The following is an 8,228-nucleotide window of genomic DNA, read 5'->3' on the forward strand; positions in this document are numbered from 1 at the left end:
AAGGCCGTTCGTCTTATCCATCTCTGACTGTATTTTGACGTACGTTAGTGAATTTATCTGAGAACGTTTACTCTTGGTTTCATTCGTATGCGTTATACGCGTTCCCTATACTGATGCCGTTCGGCTTTTGATTCTGGATTAATGTAAAGACTGTTGCTGTTTATTGTTAATTGTAATTAATTCTAATTTATGGTAATTACTATATTTTGGGATGTTACACATATTATATTCTGGAAATTGAACTTGTATCGTAAGATTTACTTTTAAGAAAAATAGCCCTTAGATCTACGTTTTTATTTGCATTTGATAGTTCTAAGTAGATGCAATGACATGCATTAAGAAGTTATTTTGCTTCGTTCTTTTGTAATTAGGATTAGGGTTATGTAGGAACGTGAGTCACTTGATTTTTTTCCGACCTTGTAAAAAAAGTGGGTACACTTTTTTGGTATGCCCAGATTGGAGAAGTTAAAGGACTAAAACTTCAACAAGGTTCAGTAATAGTGCAGTATGTTAACGAGATAATTGTTTTTAATATTAGATGTTTGTCTATTGCAGCCTTTTTTATCTGAACGTTTTATGAGCTTTATTATATCTTGCAGGCTTGCAAATCAATGACATTGAACCATTTTGTCAAGATGAAATTGCTTTATATAAGCAATGTGCTGAACGAAGGGTGAGAACATTGTTATCAGATATCATTTATGAATATTCACTTATTGTTATCAAATTTCTTCCTCCTTATTTTTGTAAGAGTTTAGAAATACCACCTCTCTTGAAACCACAAGAGATGAACTTACACTTCCTTTGAATCTTCACAAAGGATGACCACCTCCTTCGAATGCTTCACGAAGGATGATTCTCTTCCAGACACTTCCTCGAACACACCAAGGATGAACAAGCTATTCCTCTATCACCGCAGTAGCACTTCAGGACTTTGCAGACAAGAGTTTCCTTAGCTTCAACAATCTCACAGAGTTCTCAAAGAGTTCAGAGATCTTTTGCACAAGGGAAGAGTTATTTTTGAGATAAAGAGTGAGCCATTTTATAGACTCAGCCTAATACCCTTCCATTCTTCGAAAACGGGCCATCTAACGCATTTAATCGATTAACATAAATATTAATCGATTAATAATGAGTACAACGGCTAGTTTTTCAAATCTGAAACCCCCAACGGCTAGTTTTTCAAATCTGAAACCCCCAACGGCTAGTGTTAATTGATTATTCTCAGGAATAATCGATTAACTAATCGATTATTATTAGCTTTAATCGATTATTACAGGGGCAATTGGGTTTTCAGTGCCAGCCTCGTTTTAATCGATTAAAACTGGGTTTAATCGATTAAAACAGCTTGTGGATGATTCTCAATAGTAAATAAATCAAATATAAATTTACAAGAATCAACCCTAATACATATTTGAGCACTATTACATCAACTTTGATTATTATAAAAGCTTTATAAAATACAGAGATCTTCAATTTGTCTTTGTGGATCTTGACTTGTGTAAATCTGTTCATCATCAAAACTTCATCTTTGATTTTTGCTAACATCTAAAGCAGTGGTGGCTGTCGGGCAGTCTGGCCAACAAGGAAACGTGACCTGTTTCCAATGTGGAGGACCACATTACCGCTCGTCATGTCCTCAGCTGATGGGAGGAAAATTTTGCACTCGTTGTAGGAGAAACGGACATCTGGAGAATGAGTGCAACATGGGAGGACGAGCGGTGATGAGACCACTGAACGCGGGAAGGAATCAACAAAGAGGTGGTCGAGCCCAAGCGGTTGGGCGTGTGTATGCTATAACGGGCGCGAAGGCAACAAGCTCAGGTAACCTCATATTCGGTGATTGCTTGCTGTATGGTAAACCTTGCTGTGTGTTGTATGACTCTGGGGCAACTCATTCCTTCATTTCGAAGGCATGTGTTGAGAAAGTGGGAATAACTGAGAGTGAGATGCAGTTCGACTTGGTGGTGTCAACCCCAGCGGCTGGCGAGGTTAGGACGTCTACAGTTTGCGTCAGATGTCCTATAGAAGTTGAGGGGCGTAGATTTAAAGTTAATCTCATTTGTCTACCTCTTCAAGGTTTAGAAGTAATATTGGGAATGGATTGGTTGACTACCAATCACATTCTTATAGATTGTGGAGAAAAGAGGCTAGTGTTTCCTGAGGAAGATGAAGAAGTGTTGTCTGTGACGCTCGGTCAACTAAAGGAGGATATCATGGAAGGCGCCAACTGTTTTCTGATAATGACACACGAAGACAAGGAGGCTGGAGAAATGAACTTTGAACGACCGTCCAGTAACAAGTCCAGTGGAGGACGATCGGTTGTGGATGAGTTCCCGGACATCTTTCCGGAAGAAATACCTAGACTACCTCCTACTCGCGAGGTTGAGTTCACGATCGACTTGGTGTCAACGACAGCACCCATTTCTGTTGCGCCCTATCATATGTCGCCTGCGGAGTTAGCTGAACTTAAGAAGCAGATTGAAGATTTGATGGACAAGCAGTTCATCAGGCCGATCGTGTCACCCTGGGGAGCGCCTGTTCTCTTGGTGAAGAAGAAAGATGGCAGCTCGGCTTTGCATTGATTATAGACAATTAAACAAGCTGACCATCAAGAATAAGTACCCACTGCCAAGGATAGATGATTTGTTGGATCAACTGCATGGGGCCTCAGTGTTCTCGAAGATTGACTTGCGATCTGGATACCATCAAATCAGAGTTAAGGAAGGGGATGTTCAGAAGACCGCCTTCCGATCTTGTTACGGACACTACGAGTATGTAGTGATGTCGTTCGGTGTAATGAACGCATCAGCGATCTTCCTGGACTATATGAATCACATTTTCAGACCGTATCTAGACAAGTTCGTGGTCGTCTTCATTGACGACATCCTCATCTACTCCCAGACCCAGGACGAACATGAGGAGCACTTAAGAACCGTACTTGGCGTATTGAGGGAGAAGGAGTTGTACGCCAAGTTATCCAAATGTGAGTTCTGGATGAAAGAAGTTCAATTCTTGGGGCACGTGGTATCGGTTGGAGGTATCTCAGTGGATTTGGCCAAGGTACGAGCGGTATTGGAATGGGAGAGTCCCCGTTTGGTCACTGAGGTTCGCAGCTTCGTGGGACTTGCGGGCTACTATAGGCGTTTTATTGAAGGATTTTCTAAGATAGTAGCCCCGCTAACTCAGCTGACCAGGAAAGATCAACCGTTCGCATGGACCGATCGGTGTGAAGCGAGCTTCCAAGAATTGAAGAGGAAGTTGATGAGCGCTCCAGTCTTGGTTATCCCAAACACAGCCAAACCGTTCGAAGTTTACTGCGACGCTTCTCATCAAGGTCTGGGATGCGTGCTTATGCAAGAGAAGAGAGCGGTCGCGTACGCTTCTCGGTAACTGAAGATTCACGAGAGAAATTACCCAACGCACGACTTGGAGTTGGCAGCAGTTGTATTCGCACTGAAGATTTGGAGGCATTACCTGTATGGATCTACGTTCCAAGTCTTCAGTGATCACAAGAGCCTCAAGTACCTCTTTGATCAGAAGGATTTGAACATGAGGCAGAGGAGGTGGCCTTAGTTCTTGAAGGACTACGACTTTGAACTACTCTACCATCCAGGGAAGGCGAATGTGGTAGCGGACGCCCTAAGTAGAAAAGTGGTTCATGTTTCAGCTATGATGGTCAGAGAATTAAACTTGGTTGAAAGTTTTAGAGATCTAAGGTTACAGTTTGAGTTGGGAGCGAACGGTATTAAATGCTGTAACCTTAGAATATCCAGCAACGTCTTTGACAGAATCAAAGAAAAACAATTGGAGGATGAAGATCTGGTGAAGATTTTGAGCGCGCTCGGTACAGATCAGGCTAAGGACTTCAACACTGGAACGGACGGCCTCTTATGCTATATGGGTAGGACGTGCGTTCCAAACGATGGAGATCTGAAGAGGATTATCTTGGAGGAAGGTCATCACATCCGTCTTAGCATACACCCTGGTATGACTAAGATGTATCAAGATCTCAGGAACTCCTTCTGGTGGCCGAGAATGAAGAATGATGTCGCACGTTTTGTGGCATCATGCCTAACTTGTCAACGTGCAAAGGCTGAGCATCAGAGGCCGGGCGACTTACTGCAGCAGTTAGAGATTCCTGAATGGAAGTGGGATAACATCTCGATGGACTTCGTGACCCACTTACCCCGCACAGTCCAGAATCACGATTCCATTTGGGTAATAGTGGATCGACTCACGAAGAGCGCTCACTTCCTAGCGGTCAACTTGAAGATGTCGATGACCAACCTGGCCAAACTTTATTCAGAGAGATCGTTCGGTTGCATGGGATGCCCTCGAGCATCATTTCTGACCGAGACACGAGATTCACATCTCGGTTTTGGCAATCTTTGCAAAGCGAGCTGGGAAGCAAACTTCAAATGAGTTCAGCTTATCACCCTCAAACGGACGGTCAATCCGAGAGAACCATCTAGACGCTCGAAGACTTACTAAGGACGTGCGTCCTAGATCACATGGACGTCTGGGATGAAGTCTTACCTTTAGTGGAGTTCATCTACAACAACAGTTTCCAGTCCAGCATCGGTATGGCTCCCTTTGAAGCTCTCTACGGATGGGAGTGTCGCACGCCACTTTGCTGGTTTGAAGAAGGAAAGAACGTATTGACTGGACCTGAGCTCATTCAACAAACGACCGAGAAGATGAAGCTAATCCAAGAAAGGTTGAAGACGTCTCGAAGCAGGCAGAAATCTTACGCAGACAAGAGAAGAAGGCCGCTAGAGTTCAATGCTGGAGATCACGTATTCCTTAGGCTGAATTCGACCACTGGAGTAGGCAGAGCCATTCGTCCAAAGAAGCTATCCCCCAAGTTTGTCGGACCTTATCAAGTTTTGAGAAAGATCGGACCAGTGGCGTACGAGTTGGCCTTGCCACCTCAACTGTCCAACCTCCATCAGTCTTCCACGTTTCCCAACTCCGGAAGTACATAGCCAACCCCTCTCATATACTGGAGTTGGAAGGCGTTCGTCTTCGTCAAGACCGAACGCTGGAGTTGCAGCCAGTTCGCGTTGAAGACTGCCGCACCAAGTATTACAAAAGGGAAGCAATTAGAATGGTGAAAGTGGTATGGGACGAGAAGACGGGCGACTCTACATGGGAAGTGGAAGATGCAATGAAGGACTTGTACCCTCACTTATTTCCGGGTAAGTTTTAATTTTCGAGGACGAAAATTTTTGTAGTTAGGGGGAATGTCAGACCTCAAAAATTTAACCCAAAACCCCTACTCAGATCCATTTAAAATGCACCCAAAACTCTGTAAACTGACGCCAGGTGTCAAGAATGGAAGATTCGAAAATCAGTAGTGGAGGACAGATGTCTACAGGAGAGTGTACGTCCGTTGGACGTGGGGTAGACAAAAATGATTTTTTTGAAAAACCCTGCTCACTCTCCTCTGCATGCACCTTCTCCTTCCAAACTTTGATCTTTTCATCTTCTCCTTCTTCTCTCTAGAAAACCTTCCCTTCTCTCTACTGTAACTCACCTTTCTCTTCTCCGATCATGATTCAAAGACCGTAGAAGCGTTTTCGGCGTCTCAAGCTTCACTTTGAACCGAACAAGTTTCAAGATTGAGCTGGTAAGTTTCTCCCCTTAGTCGTTCGTTCTTTTGTTACATGCAAAACCACGTTCTGGTTGCATGCAGGGGTGTAGTCTAAGTTATTTTTGTTTTTCATGTGGTTCGGTTTAGTTGGAAGAGTTAAGTGACCGTGAGGGTAGAAGTTGTAGTTGACGAACCAAGTTGCAGTCTGTAGGACGTTCTTTCACAGATCCAAGTAAGGGAAGCTTATCTAATTTAACTGTATGTTGTTGTATGCTTGCTGAAAATGAATGCATTGTTGCTGAATGAGTGAATGTATGTATCTAGTATGAGTATGGTGTATGATGGTTGATATGTATGAAGTGTAGGAATGTGAATATGAGTAATAGTTTTGGAGTATGAATTATTAATAGGTTTAATGTCTCAATAGCCCTATTTTTGTTCAGAATTTGAAATAGGTCCCTTTATTTTTTGACGTCTCAATTAGGTCCTTATTTTTGTTAATTTGATGCAAATAAATCCTTTCCGTCAATTTCATCAAACGACGTTAATAAATGTGTGACGTGGCCTTACACGTGTCAATACTGTCCTCAGGCCACGTCACACATTCATTAACGCCGTTTGATGAAATTGACGGAAATGATTTATTTGCATCAAATTAACAAAAATAAGGACCCAATTGAGACGCCAAAAAATAAAGGGACCTATTTCAAATTCTGAACAAAAATAGGGACCTATTGAGACATTAAACCATTATTAATATGGATTTTATGAAGTATGTAAATTGATAATCGGTGTGAAGTTATAAGGTTATGAAATGATGTGTTGAGATTTGAGTTGGAAGTAAATGAAATCTGAATATGAAATTCTACTATGATAGAGTACGTCCGTTACTGAACGGTCATTGACCGTTCGGTTTTCTGTGAACATAGTTAAAAAGGGATTCTTTCATTTGGATAGAATCCTAGTGTAGGACGAGTGCCCTCGTGTGGAAATACTATGTTTGAGCGTTCGGATAAGCATAGTTGTACCCGGTTATCCCGAAATAAAGTAATACATATATATACTTTAAGACTAGTAGTGCTCGGTCTTACACCTAGCGCTCGTACTAAGTAGTGCTCGGTCTTATACCTAGCGCTCGTACTGAGTAGTGCTCGGTCTTATACCAAGCGCTCGTACTATTGTATAATCAATCTTGATAAAATAGCGTTCGTCCAACTTCAGTAATATTTTCCTTTACCATGTTCGGTCATTTACTGGCATTGGATTTCCGTATGTGAACTATTCTAAATATAGTTCCTTAACATCTTAATTATTCTTCTTGCATTGGACCCGGCCTAGGGCCTCCATACTTGATTTCTTCTTTAAGTATTGGTTCAAATTCAAGAGAGTCAGCTCACCCAACTGATTCAAGTGGTAAATACCGTTCGTCACATATTGCACTATTTTACTCGGTTCCTTTCTTAAATCTAAAAGTAATTCTCTTAGCCTTATTCTGTTATGAACGGGAGAATTATCGGTCTCGTTCTTATCATTGGTCCTCATTCTAAAGAGGTCTGAACATTCGGCATTTTATACTCTTAGAGCAAATGATGAAATTTAACGTATTGGAAATGAAAGAGGAAATTGAGAAAAAATGATAATGAAAGATGAAATCGAGAATGAGTATGAATGAAATTATGTGAAGTTGAACGAGCGTTCTGGGGAGGAACGACTCATGTATTGAATATTGGATTATTGTAAGGTATGACTGTGGGCATGCTAATGCTGGCCGTTCATCATGATGTTCCGTGAGTACTCGTCCTCATGTAGAGGAGGGTAGGTCATGTGTGGGAACGACAGGAGGTCCTAGTCCTTAGGGGTACTTTGGATAGGGCTAACCTCGGGTGGCAGCTGTTGAGTGTATCCTAGTTACTACATCACCCGGGTGCACGAACGCTTGTAGCTACACAGATTCATACAGTCCGGACAATCGGTCTAGTAGCAGTTTGATTGAATTGTTTATCTGAATGTATTTGAATGTGCTTGCATATGAAAACGTATGTTATTTCTTGAATTAAATTACATAAGCTTACCCTGTGTTTCCTTGTGTTGTCTTGTTGTACGCCCGTCTTGTCATTGCAATGATCATCCATGTGGATGTGAGCAGATGGAAGCGCGCTACTTGAAGAGGCGCTGGAAGAAGAAAATTTGGAAGATGCGAACCTCGTAGACGTTGAAGTAAAAGCCGAACCGTAGGACGTTCGGTCTGTAGTTAGTAGTTTAGCATGAAGTGACCGTTCGGTCACTTCCTTTCTTTTTTTTTGTTATTTGACCAATCGGTAATTTGACTTTTGTAAGCCGTTCGGTCATGTTTCTCTAATCTTGTACAGTTTACTTTTGGTAATCCTATGTAAGATCGTTCGGCCAAGGTTTGTTAGTTTGTTTAGTATAAAACTGAACTGGTTTATTATTAATGTAATTAATTCTATTATATGGTTTTTTTTACTGTATTTTTGGGATGCTACACATGATAAGAAAAACTACAATACACTTGTTAATGAAGATGATATATTTATTAAATTATCTAAGGTCCAAAATTGAGTAATTAAATGACTTTTTTAAACTATAAGATTTATATGAACATTATATATAT

At 41.4% G+C, this 8,228-nt stretch overlaps 1 long non-coding RNA gene across 1 annotated transcript; it reads left to right on the plus strand.

Moving 5' to 3' along the window:
* The first annotated feature begins 266 nt into the window (after positions 1–266).
* On the plus strand, positions 267–8,003 carry LOC148195243 (uncharacterized). Its single transcript, XR_015781061.1, has 2 exons — positions 267–673; positions 7,743–8,003. It is a non-coding gene; the product is annotated as an uncharacterized LOC148195243 (long non-coding RNA).
* Positions 8,004–8,228: the final 225 nt, after the last annotated feature.

This window comes from Vigna umbellata, chromosome 7 (genome assembly GCF_029865625.1).
Source record: "Vigna umbellata cultivar VRB3 chromosome 7, Vumbellata_1.0, whole genome shotgun sequence".
Taxonomy (NCBI): domain Eukaryota; kingdom Viridiplantae; phylum Streptophyta; class Magnoliopsida; order Fabales; family Fabaceae; genus Vigna; species Vigna umbellata.